Below are 12,319 nucleotides of genomic sequence, written 5' to 3'. Positions count from 1 at the left end.
CTCACAAAAAGTGCCTTTAAATCAAACTCTTGAAGTAAGCTACTCAAGTCACTTCCCTCTGAACACGTGTATGTGGATGCATTTTCAATGCTGATGCATAAACTCTTAAGCTAAATGAAGCATTTTCTCCTTATCCCTTTTCCATCCCGTGTATGGTATGTTTGCATGGATATCTAAGGAAGACAGAGGGAACGCAAGCACCGTTCAATCAATGGAAACACAATCAGACACTTGGATAGAATGAGGACAGCTCGGTCCGAACCAGGAAGAGAGCAGCCACAGCAGCTGTTCCTGTGTCTCTTTTCTCTTTGAGGCTGTATACCATCGCAGCAAGGCAGCAGACCCTGGGGATGAATCTGAACCCCCCCCCCAAAAAAACTCTTAAAACAAAACCCAATTACCATGCTGTAACATTAGTAGGCTTTCTCTCAGGTGTGTAATCTATTAAATCTGCCATCTGTATTCCGATCTACTGTCCTCTGCACCATGTTTGACTGAGACCTTGACAGTAGTGCACTAATTTAATCAGAATTGCATTTATTTTCTTGACTGGTGGTTGTTCATCAGCCTTGTGATGGGTTATAAATTCATAATTCATGCAAATTTATTTCATCTCAGTTTATAAAAATGTTTGAAAGTAACATAAATCGGTGATATTGCACACATTCTTTTCTCCCACTGAAATAACTCAATATAAATGTTATCTGGCTGTAATGAAAGAAATAGAAAATGTATTACATGGGCAGACAGAGGGTGTCTGTGTAAGGCAAGGCAAGGCAATATTATTTGTAAAGCACATTTTCAGCAACAAGGCATTTCAAAGTGCTTTACATGATTAGGAGGAAAATGTGTCCAGGTTTTCACCAGGTACTCTGACATCATCCTACTGTCTGAAAGCACAAATGTTAGGCTAATTATTCATTCAAATAGGAAAGACACGCTAAAACAATGTCGAGTCACCTCTTCAATCCAAATCATTGGTTTATGCATTCATTCAAATTGGGCAGTTTTAACCAAACATTAAGTCAACAATTACGACCCAGGTTAAACAATGATGTGCCTTTGTCTTCAAAATTTTCTCCAAAAGGAAATGTAAAAATGTTAAAGCTGTAATAATGGTAAGGTGTGGATTGTGTTAATGACTTTAGTTCACACTAGAGACCTAGCTGGTCACAGTAGCCTTCATCCATTAAGTAGCTGGCTTAAGCTACAGGTATCCATGTTTAGCAGTTCAGCATAAAGTCTGGGCATAACATATGGTGTCCAGCTCTAGTCCTGACGGACCTTTGTTCTGCCATTTTTAGATGTGCCTCTGCTCCAACACAGCTGATGCTCCAGCCACCTCCCCAGATTACCACAATGTTCTGCAGAGGCCTGCTAATGAACCGTCATTTAATTCAGGTCTGTTGAACCAGGGGAAAGAGTTACAATAGGCAGGACACTGGCCTTTAATGATTGACTTAGGATAGAACTGATGCAGTGTTATATGTTGAGAATTATTTATTTATTTGTTTATATCTAGATTTGAGTGATAGTCAACCACCATCATGAATTTTGTGTTTTTTTTAATCATCTTCTGTAAACTTCATGGTGGAGCAAGGTGTTTGCACTGTTGCCTTGCAATAATAAGATTATGGATTGATATCATAGCCGGGGCCTTATAGTGTCAGAAATGTACATGTTCACCCAGTGCATACATGGGGAAACCTCCCGGTACTCTAGGTTCATATAAAGGGCTTGTAATTAACATTTTTAACATGGTAAATACATTTTGCTTTTTGAATAAAGGGAAGTTTCTTAGTAAATCAAAAATATAAAACAGAGAATAAAATAAACGTCAATCTGCTTGAACTAAACTTTTTGTTACAGTACAGTGTATTTTGACAAACTTACTAGAGATACCTTAAGAAAGCTTAAAGGATTACTAATACACTTTGTCATGTTGACGTTTATCGATGGCTGACTTAATAAAACCCTTTCACTGTAAACAAACTATTCGATGATTTGGAGAATTGTGTTTTCATCCTGTGGGAGTTGAGAGATTGACAGAAACAGAGCTTGATTTAATGCATGGACACATATGAAAACTACAGTGTATAACACAAACATGCATTACAATTCAGTAATACTGACAAAACAAAAGTCCCAATGGAGTTTTTAAAGTAGCTGTGTTTATGAAAATGTACTGCAATTTCTTCCCTCTTGGAACAGAAAGAGCAGAAACGACATCTTTTTTTTTTCTTTTGTTCGTGCAGAAAATGAAAATACTGGAATAACTGATGATGCGGATTTGTTTTTCTGACTTGCAGTTGTGACACCAGCAGGTAAATATTTTCTGACACATTTCAGGGCTCCATGATGCTGTTTGTGAACACGAAGCATGCAATTCTTGTTTTTGGTAAATCTTATTCCAACTGCTTTAATGAATAATGCCCATAAAGAAATGCCATTCACATTTAACGAATGGTTTTGTGCTTTACAAGTTACTTAGGGTCTGGCCATCTGGGAAGATGCTGGGAAATGAAAATATTAAATATAGATAGCTGTTGCTGACAGCCGAGTAGGAGGGAAATAAACTTTCCAACCATGGAGCACCCTGTCAACATTATATGCCCCCATCCTTATTATCAAGAGGACCCATGTCAGCCCTGTCAGAAAGCTTCAAGTGTCTTACTATGTGCAGAAATCTTCTAAGTAGTTGTTGATCCAACGTCCTCCCTTTGCCGTTTCTCACATTTCAGTCTTCTGATCTGGAAACGTCGTCATAAGTTTCATGTTTTCATTGTGATGCAGATTTTAATTAGCTAGTTATAAATAAACCGTATTTTAACACGCATTGAGTGTTTTTATATGCATTTATAATGATGTTTAGTCACTCTCAGTGCATGACATTGCTCCATTCACCTGCCCAGCATGTACAATTTTAGCTGTTGGTGGTGACTCATTTCTTGCTTGGCAGATTGTAAGAATGTTTTGATTTGGTATTTTTTTCTTAGTCTGTACATGTGTTAATGCTAAATGACGAGAAAAGCCTGACCTGTGTTTTGTGTAAATAATTTCTTAAAATATTACGTTGAGGTAAGTTATCCTCCCATTATACCTCAAGAACCAAATAGGGTTAAAAAAACAAAACATACAATCTGTATCTAAGCGACAAATTCAGAAAACTGTAAATTTGTTGGTGTCCTTTAAGCAATATACAAAGTCCAAAATCTCATGGAAAACAGATGTGCTGCATTGTGTACCCTACAGGCTGCATAAAATGGCTTTTTTTTAAACTCTCATTTAATTTAAATGCGTAATGTGTCTTAAATTGACTTATGCTGTTGTCTTAAAGAGACATATTCTTCACTTCGAGTTCAACTGTAGAATTAGTTGAAATATTGGCAGTGAAGTATAGGGTTTATGCCCAGATTTGTGTGCTATGTGGGTCTGTCACCAACATATGCTGACAGTGCCTAAGGCAAGAAAGTCAATGTGGAGTAGCAAAAATGTTATTGTTTCCCCTGTTGGGTTGCTTCAGATGCACACAGGCTGACATGGATTAGAAATTCACAATTTTTAATCATTTTAATGCTACCTATAAAAAAAAAACAACTTTCCTCCTAAATGTTTTTAGTGTATGATTTAGTAAAACAAATAACCACTTATGCATTTTTATGTTATGTCTGCTGGTTTACATATCTTTAACAACAATTTCTTTGTTTATTAGAGTTTTCTGGCATTTTATTTCCTTGCCTAAGAAAGGCAAGAAAATCAATCAATCTGTCATATTGACACAGATCCATATGTCATCATGTGAGCCATCTACTTTGACAATGGTTAGTCAATCACACAGTTGACTAGCTATTCTTCATCCTTTGTGGTTTCCCTGCTGCTGGTTAACCTTTTCCTAATGCATGGTTTTCTTTCACGCAACTTCCTATGAATATACTTGGATACAGCAATCTTTGAACAGTCTACTTTTTTTTATCAATAATCTTTTGTGACTCTCTTTGTGGAGGGTGTCGATGACGCCCATGCTTCATCTTTCCTGGTCCTCTGTCTAGTCAGCAGTCTTTCCCATGATTGTGGAGCTCTCTGAACATTATAAGAAACACAGACTTGTAATATTTCATTCTGTACAATGAATCTTTGTAATACGTAAGCTTCACTTTTTAAGTGATAAAAAAAATATTAAAATTTGTCATGATGTTCTAATATTTCAGACACATGAATGAACACCAGTTAAGACCAGAGCTCACTACAACGTGTGTGAGGTTTTACTCGTTGGCACTCTGTTGGTATGCTGTGACAGTGCTTTCTGTTTTCGGAGCACAGCATAGTTTTTAAGGAGGTCCTCTGAGAGCTGTTGTGCAGCTGCTGAAAATTCATGATAATGCAAAGTTTGGTAGAATTTTTGTGAAGGTATTTTGCTGGATAATGAATCAGGGGGGATTCAGCTTTATCCTGCGTGGTGTGGAGGGTCAAACTGATTCTTACATCGACCTTAACAATCAAGAAGAAAACATCTAATGTTTTGATCCGCATAGACGTCAGAGAAGCACCAGTTTGCGCTGCACATTTTTATACGGTTGATTATTTAGCATCTCAACATTTTTATTTTAAAGATCTTTCTGAATGTACTCTAAGTTGGGTTGAACAGAGTTTAACACACAGTCTTTGTGAACTGGAGTAAAATTCCTTGAGGTTTTCCTGTTTCTCTTCTGATTTTGATAGAACAACATGGCCCCCATCGCACTCTCACTGGGCACAAAGATGGTGACTGATTATAGATGCTGTTGAAAGTTTAGCATTAGTATGAACCATGAGCGAGGTTATGTTACCCTGCAACCTAGGATGGCTGAGGGTAATGTGTTAGATGATCTTCCCTCAACGTGTGATACTGTGGAATAAGAAAGACGAGACATACACGTTGAGCTTCCTTCTCATTCAACTGGAAGATTTATTCTTCTTGTGTTATAACACACTTCATATGCAACATGCTTCAGGTATCACATACTTCAGTAGAGAACTATTAACTTCATTACATCAGAAATGACTAATATAACTTTAAACCAAACAATCACTCTTTCAATATAAACTGAAAAAGGCGCAATGCCTCTTCAACACTGTGCCTCGGCACTCAGCCTCACACAAAGATATGATTTATCAGGTTTTTCAACAAACCCATAAAATAAAATAAAAAAAAATAAAAAACAACACATCTATAAAATAAAGAAACCAGAACAATGTCCCTTGAGTGAGAACTCTCCCAAAAAGTGCCAAACAAAAGCTCAAATGAACTCTGCTGTCCGTCAGCTAGCTCCTCAGCTAGCTCACACACACGTGCACAGGTCCGCTAGCACTAGCTCCAACCAGCCCCCAGAACAAGTCCCGCCCTCGTACACAACAATTACAAGACGAACTTTGCGACTCATTAGTCGACAGCTGACCCAAGGACCTCCTCAACTCTTCCAAGAAACACATATATATTCATAAAAACACATTTTTACTGACCTGTGGAATAGGAAAGACGAGACACACACGTTGAGCTTCCTTCTCATTCAACTGGAAGATTTATTCTTCTTGTGTGCTCAATCTTTTCTATGCCACCAACGCGGCAGCGCCCCTAGCGGTTGTGTGCGCGGCATTGCATAGGACTAACTAAAATGACACTACAGAACTTAGTACAAAGAGAAATTAAAGATACAAAAATAAAAATTATGTTGGGGTGCCTATTTTCTTAATTATTGTTTTAATTTACTAAGAGCTCATTTTTCACCCCTCTACAGTTACATAAATACCCATTTCATTATAGTTTGACAGCAACTCTTAGAATAACGTTTGGGTGAGTGGAAAAACACCATTTCCTGTTTTTTGGTTGGGAGTTATTAATATACGCAATTCTGACAAGTGAACCAAGGGTGATACTTTGCACATTTTTGATTTATTTTCTATTTCTGCATTGTATCCATCCATTATCTAAACACACTTATTCTTGCAGGGTCATGAAGGGGCCTGGTTCCTATCCCCAGTATTCATTGGGCAAGAGGTGGGGTACACCCTCTGCAGGTCATTTTATATTGTACAGCTAACTAAATTGTTTTTTGTCAAATATTTTTTGCCTCTTTACAATTTTGCTAAGACTCATTTTCAGCTCATAAAACTAAGTAATAATTTTTGTTCTGCAAATGCAGCAAAAGTCATCCTCAGCCAAAATGTCAACAATAACTACATTTTATCCAAATGAATGACAGGATTTAGAAGTTATGATATTTCAGATTACACAGCTATCATATTTTTTGATAATTTTAACATTCTGAGCAATCCTATTTGTCTGTTTTGCATATGGCTCTAGACACAGTATGAAACATAATATTTCACAAATAAATGTTTTTTTATGTAGTTAGGCACATAATAAAATGTACATTTGGCTGCTTTCAGCTGAAAATTTAAAACAAAACAATGAAAAACATAAAAACAGTGTAGAATGTTAATTTTCAAGCCGTATACTAACTGACAGGAGTTATAAAGCTTTTGAATTTCTCAGGAAGAAGTGGATCATGAATAGGTCAGGTCATCCTAACCCTCTATGGGGAAATGAGATGTAGGGTTAAGTGATAGTTGAGGAGTATAATTTAAGAATGCTCCAAAGAAAGAGATGGTTTGTGTAAAAGATAAAGACAATTCATTCAACTGTTACGTTTTTCTCTCTCCATCAGACTCTAGCACTTTGAAATAAACCTGAATGTTGTCCCTGCATTTCAACAATAGTGAAACATGCCAATGTTTCTTAGATGATTCTTAGAATGTCATATTTCAGTGGATACAATTATTCAACAGTATGAGATAAATTTCCACGTTTGTTCTAATGATTCAGTTATATTTATCTATGGGTCCTGAATTCAACTAGTGCCTAAGTGACATAAAACACTGAAGGGCCTCATTTTCCGATTTAACATCAAATAAGACAAAGATTTTTGTCTTTGGACGCCAGCATCTGAGTTACAAAATGTTTAGGTAATCATTTCATCTGGGCGGCAACTAACTTAGCCTGTAGTACCAATGTATATGACCTTGGTGTCATTCTGTAGATGATGCACCTCTCTATATTGTTCTGTCGTTTAACTCCAAGCTTTTCGCTATACTTAAATGTGGAAAATATTGCTTTGGTGTTGTTTTGCATGTCTGTTCCCCTTCCTGTAGCTGTGAAATCACAAAGCAACCTGCCAGGAAGAATCGACCAAAACCCCTGGCAAAAATCATCTGAAGATGTTTTAAGAAAACCCGAAATATAGTCATAATAAGTTAAGCAGGTTAAAGGTTATGCTACAACACATTCAAGATCTATATGTAGAAGTTATAAAACATGTCTTATTTTTCTGAAATTTAGCAAGCAGAAAGAGGTTTTGTCTTCCTAAGCAACCTAAAGCGGGAAAGGTTTAGACTGTTTCCGTCAGACAGTGACAAAAAATTGTCAGCTGTGTTATAAAGGGTAAAAGAGGTATGACCAAAAGAGATATGACATATTGCTACCTGATGGTAAGGTCTGTTTTTTTTATTGGCTCCTTTGAACTCCAGTTCTCCTGCTGTTTCTTTTCAATATTAATGCATGCATCTAGGTGTGAGAACCTAACCAGTTTGAGTTGCAAATCAACGGCCCATGTGGATATATTGCTTTCCGCTTGCATCAGATCCTTTGCAATGAAAGCAAGTTATGAGCATGAGAAGCTGTTGAATGTTTCTACATGATGCTTACTTTGTTCTACATGTGAAACCCCTTTGTTCTTTGTGTTTTCGATTGCGGTACACTTCCCAGCAGTTATCTGTCAGTTAAAACCTCAGATAAAAATCTTTGCTTAAAGTGCTGCATTTCATCATACGTGCAGAGAAATGTCTTAAATTAAAAATGCAAAATATAATAGAGAAAATATGCATATACTCAAATAATACCCAAACTGAACAGTCAATTTTGCAACTGTTAATAAAAAATATTCTTTTTGCAACAAAATAACATTCCATTGTCAATCCTGACATTTTTTCTGGCAATTCAAATAACATGATCAGTTTATGGTTTGCTTGATAGTTGTACGAATGTCAGGCACTGACAAAAAATGTGCAGCTTGAGTAAATATAAATATATTTGTTTTAATATGTGTAGGTCTGCCCACACTTTCACTTGCTATATGCTACTGCAAGTCTGAAATTATTTGGAAGCTCTTTAGATTATATCCTCTCATACTGAGGCTTAGCCCTGTGGTGTTTGTGAGATCCCTGGGATCATATAGTGCCCCCCTACTTATTATGAAGTGGCCTAAATGGTTTAAACCCTTCTTTTCTCTAATCAAATAATTGCTTGGTGGAGATAACTAGGCTATGTATTTCAGACTAGAGCTGAAGGAAACCAGAGGGACTAGGAACGAGGAAATGTGTCCTTGTCCTGAGTTCTCAAAGTCTTTTCCGTTCAAAACAGGAAGAATGACATCTGTAGCTAAATGGAAGATCTGCTTTTGCCACTCCGCGGCTTGCTTTTGTTTGAGGTAGGTAAAAGAGATACATGTTTTGACAACCTGGTCGAAGGGTCAATGAAAAGTGGCTGAAAGTCACTTGGTGCTTTGTTGGAAAGATCCAAAGAGATACACAACAGGTCGAGCTGCTTGCTATTTATGCTTCGGCTCTACTTTGGTCTATGGGAGATTAGCATGATTGCATTCAGTCAGTACTGATATGGGGACAAGGAGGAGAACATGCAGGCCAAAGTTCCTTAGGCAGAGTTTGAAAGATCCAATTAGAACTGATCATGACCGCAGATGTGCAGTTGCTTATACATAAGCAAGCATTTAGTTTTACACACATATACATTAAGCTGCCAGATATCGCCAAATAACTGGGATAGACTTAGATTTTTCCTTGTAAATTGTTTCCTTTTGGACTCATGCACACATGCATAAGTGTTGGGTCTGAGTAATTATGAAACTATGTTTTTAAGCTATTAACATGAAATAATGCATGTACAATGTTTTAAAAACAATTCAAACTTCCACACTGTCAAAGTGTCGACGTTTTGAATGACAACTCAAAAAATGCTGTTCTGTCTGCAAGAAAAATTAATTTTGGAACCCATGGACAGGTTACACATCAACTGTCTGAAAGCAACATGTAACTTAAAGTCTGAACAGGATGGCAATTTGAAGTCAAAAATTCTAATTCTGTAAACTCTATCTTTCTATAACCTGTCTTATTTCTCATTGTCATTTTGTGCAAAGCGGCTATGCTAGTGTCAAAAAGTGTCACACTCATTGGTGGGGTGGCTGACGTTGGCATGGTGTATAATGAGGGACCGTCGCTCGAGCACTGAGGGGAGACGGCAGTGACATGCCAGCGTGGGAAACCCATCTAAATCACATTACCAACCCCTGCTCTGAAGGCTCACATGGCTGGCAGATTAACCTCCATGGGCTCTATGGCTGTGGCTGCCTTCTCCGAACATACTGCTTTGTTTCAGCCGATGGGTAATAAACAACAACCACAACGGCAAATGGCTCATCTAGTGGCACGACGCAAACGACAGAGTGTGATGTAGACAAATCCAGCAGTATGAAGACGATATCGCTGCAATTTGTGGTATAAAAAGATGCATAACAGCGTCATTTGTGAATCTCATTAAAGTGTGTCACAACATTTTTACTGTGAGTGAATAATGATGCGAACCTACAATAGAGAGCATTATTAAGTGACTTACACAGGAGCTGCTGCCCTGTTTCATCACAGGTGGAAACAGGGCAGGTTAGAAGCCAAGGTTGTTCCTGGATGTGTGCAAAGCAAACATCCAATCAGCCAATCTTGTTCACGTGTCAACTGTAAATTATAAGATGCAGAATTAATGGAGTGTTTCATTATTCTGTTTGCTGCTGTGCATTTAATTCAAGATGATTGTGCTGTAAGTTAATGTGTTTGGTTTTCATTAACTTGAACTTATTACCTACTCGGTTTGATTTAACTTGCTTGTTGGGTGGACAGAGATAGCTCTGAAGGTATCTTAGACTCTATCATTTTTACTACGTAGTAAATAAGAGCATCACTCCTGATACTTTAGTCTATCTTTCTTACAGCATCAGATTATTTGAGGATTGTGACTTGCTCTTGTCTCTGCAGTTATCTTACCCAATCTCAGTTTCATTTCTGATTAGTAATGACACTTGAAGACAAGAAGTGCAAAATATTATAGTCATAAAATGTCCAGAAAATAATGTGTTTATATCCAGGTTTGTTCGTCTGATGGTCTCTGAGCCTGAATACTGTTTTAGTTGTGAATGGGGAAGATGCTGAGTGCATCACAGGTAAGTCACAACTCCTCCACTGCCAAACAAGAAACAAATTTAAATGCTGTGAAAAATGACAGAATGGAGCCAGTAATCAAAATCATGCAGTTGATCATTCTTTGGCTCTGACCAAATTGGTTTATCGGAAAGTCAAATATCGGACCTCTTCTTTTACTTGTTTGTCAAGTGCATTGAAATAGAAAACTCCATAATTTTTAAGCCTATAAATCAACAACAGCTTGTTGTTTGACAGGAAGTGTCAAACAACGATGCATAACACTTTGATGGATTCATAACACATGCATCACAGCATGTGTTAATCACACGTGCTTTGAGGCATAAAAAAGGATATTATTTAAATCCCTTTTTTTTCAGACTCAAATCTACCATGTACGTCAAAGAAACTGAAGCTCAATTTTTTATTTTTTTTTTATTTTTATTTAATCATAGACATAAAACTATGTTTCCACAGATGGTTTTGCGTCATAGTCCAGAAAAACAATAATTGTTATCTAACAGCAGAACTGTTGGCTCAGACCTCTGAGAAAACCTGAAAATCAGTCAGAAAAACCCTGATCTGTGAATCCCCAGAGAATACCGATTCCCTTTCCATACACAAAGACACTCCGCACTGTTTAGATACAACCTGGAGCCCATCTTCCTGATAGTAAACACTGCTGACAGACACACTGTCGTGCTGTCCTGTAAGACTCCACAAAGCTTTGTCCTTTTCTTCTTAATAACCCACATCTTCATTGCATTTCTGTATCAAAGGAAGATTTGTTACCGTTGCATTTCACAAGAAATTTAATGCTTATGTCCTAATGCTTGGCCCCCCACTTTTTCTTACTCCACATTTTGATTAATTGCAGCTCTTTTGAAGGCAAGGCAGAAAAGCTTATTCTCTTATAAGCTGGATCTGGGTTTTTTTTGTTTGTTTATTTACCTCCATATCTTCTATTTCTGCCTCGTTTTTGTTTTATGCACATGTATTCTCAATGTCAACATCATTTTAAATTTATAATAATTGTAACTATTGTTGGAAAACCCAGGGTGCACAGCTTTGAACTCCAGTTTAGTGTGAAATTATAGTCTAATTCACTCCTCAGTGCCGTCTGACATGGGGTGCAGCCAGTCAGAGGAGCAATTACAGTGCTAGCGGGAATCCAGAGTGGCAGTTATATGACATTAGTGAGGCCCATTTAACTTTCATTGTCAAACTCCAGACACTCAGGCCACAGAGACACAGTGTGCCCCCAAGGCTAACAAGTCATAATTCAGAGGCATACCTGGAAACTCAAAGCACAGTTTGAAGTGCTATTTTACTTTGACTCATTGCCAATGCATATTATTTATTAACATGCTCTTTGCTTCTCTGGTGAATTAAAAAGTCACCATTATCCAGCCACAGTTGGAATATGTGGGTGGCAAGTTGGGGAGCACGGCCTCTTAGACTCACCTGATCAACTTTGTAGGAATGTCCTGCACTGAAGCACCATTCTTAATTCTACATTCATCTGTTTAAAGCTGGAGAATATAACTTTTACGAATAAATGTTTTATATATTTTTGTGAAACTGTCACCATGTCAGGACAGTATGTGAGACAGATAATCTGAAAAAAAAATTAAGATTTTCCACCTTCCCTCAGTGCTATTGATGTCTGAAGAAATGCACCGCTCCCAGTCAAAAATAACAAATCAGAGCCAGGAGAAGTGTGCAGGCGCTGTCAATCATGTTTGTGTACATACTACTTAATGTGCTAATGGTGGAGAAACAACTTACTGTTTTAGAAAAACCCTTTATTGGACGTTAACTTTGGCCTTGCTAACTCGCCTGAGCATTTACTTGCTTTCTGTAGTGTGAAGGGGGGAAGCTGTGAGTAGCACCTACACAAGCTTGATTGACAGCACTAATACCCTCCTCCTGACTGTGCTTGGTTGTTTCTGACCAATCCATGTGTTTCTGTAGTGAGCAATGGGAGCAACCTTGTTTACTTTTTATCCCCCGCCCCCAG

At 37.6% G+C, this 12,319-nt stretch overlaps 1 long non-coding RNA gene across 1 annotated transcript in view; it reads left to right on the top strand.

Annotated features, from left to right (window-relative positions):
• The first annotated feature begins 2,247 nt into the window (after nucleotides 1–2,247).
• Nucleotides 2,248–12,319, top strand: part of LOC103142813 (uncharacterized) — a 19,158-nt gene continuing 9,086 nt past the window's right edge. Inside the window, exon 1 of the long non-coding RNA XR_476729.1 lies at nucleotides 2,248–2,324. This is a non-coding gene — a long non-coding RNA (uncharacterized LOC103142813). The remainder of the gene's footprint in view (nucleotides 2,325–12,319) is intronic.

Source organism: Poecilia formosa, unplaced genomic scaffold, assembly GCF_000485575.1.
Source record: "Poecilia formosa unplaced genomic scaffold, Poecilia_formosa-5.1.2 Scaffold102, whole genome shotgun sequence".
NCBI classification, from domain to species: domain Eukaryota; kingdom Metazoa; phylum Chordata; class Actinopteri; order Cyprinodontiformes; family Poeciliidae; genus Poecilia; species Poecilia formosa.
Note: the sequence above shows the minus strand (reverse complement) of the source record. Positions and strands in the feature narration are given on the sequence as shown.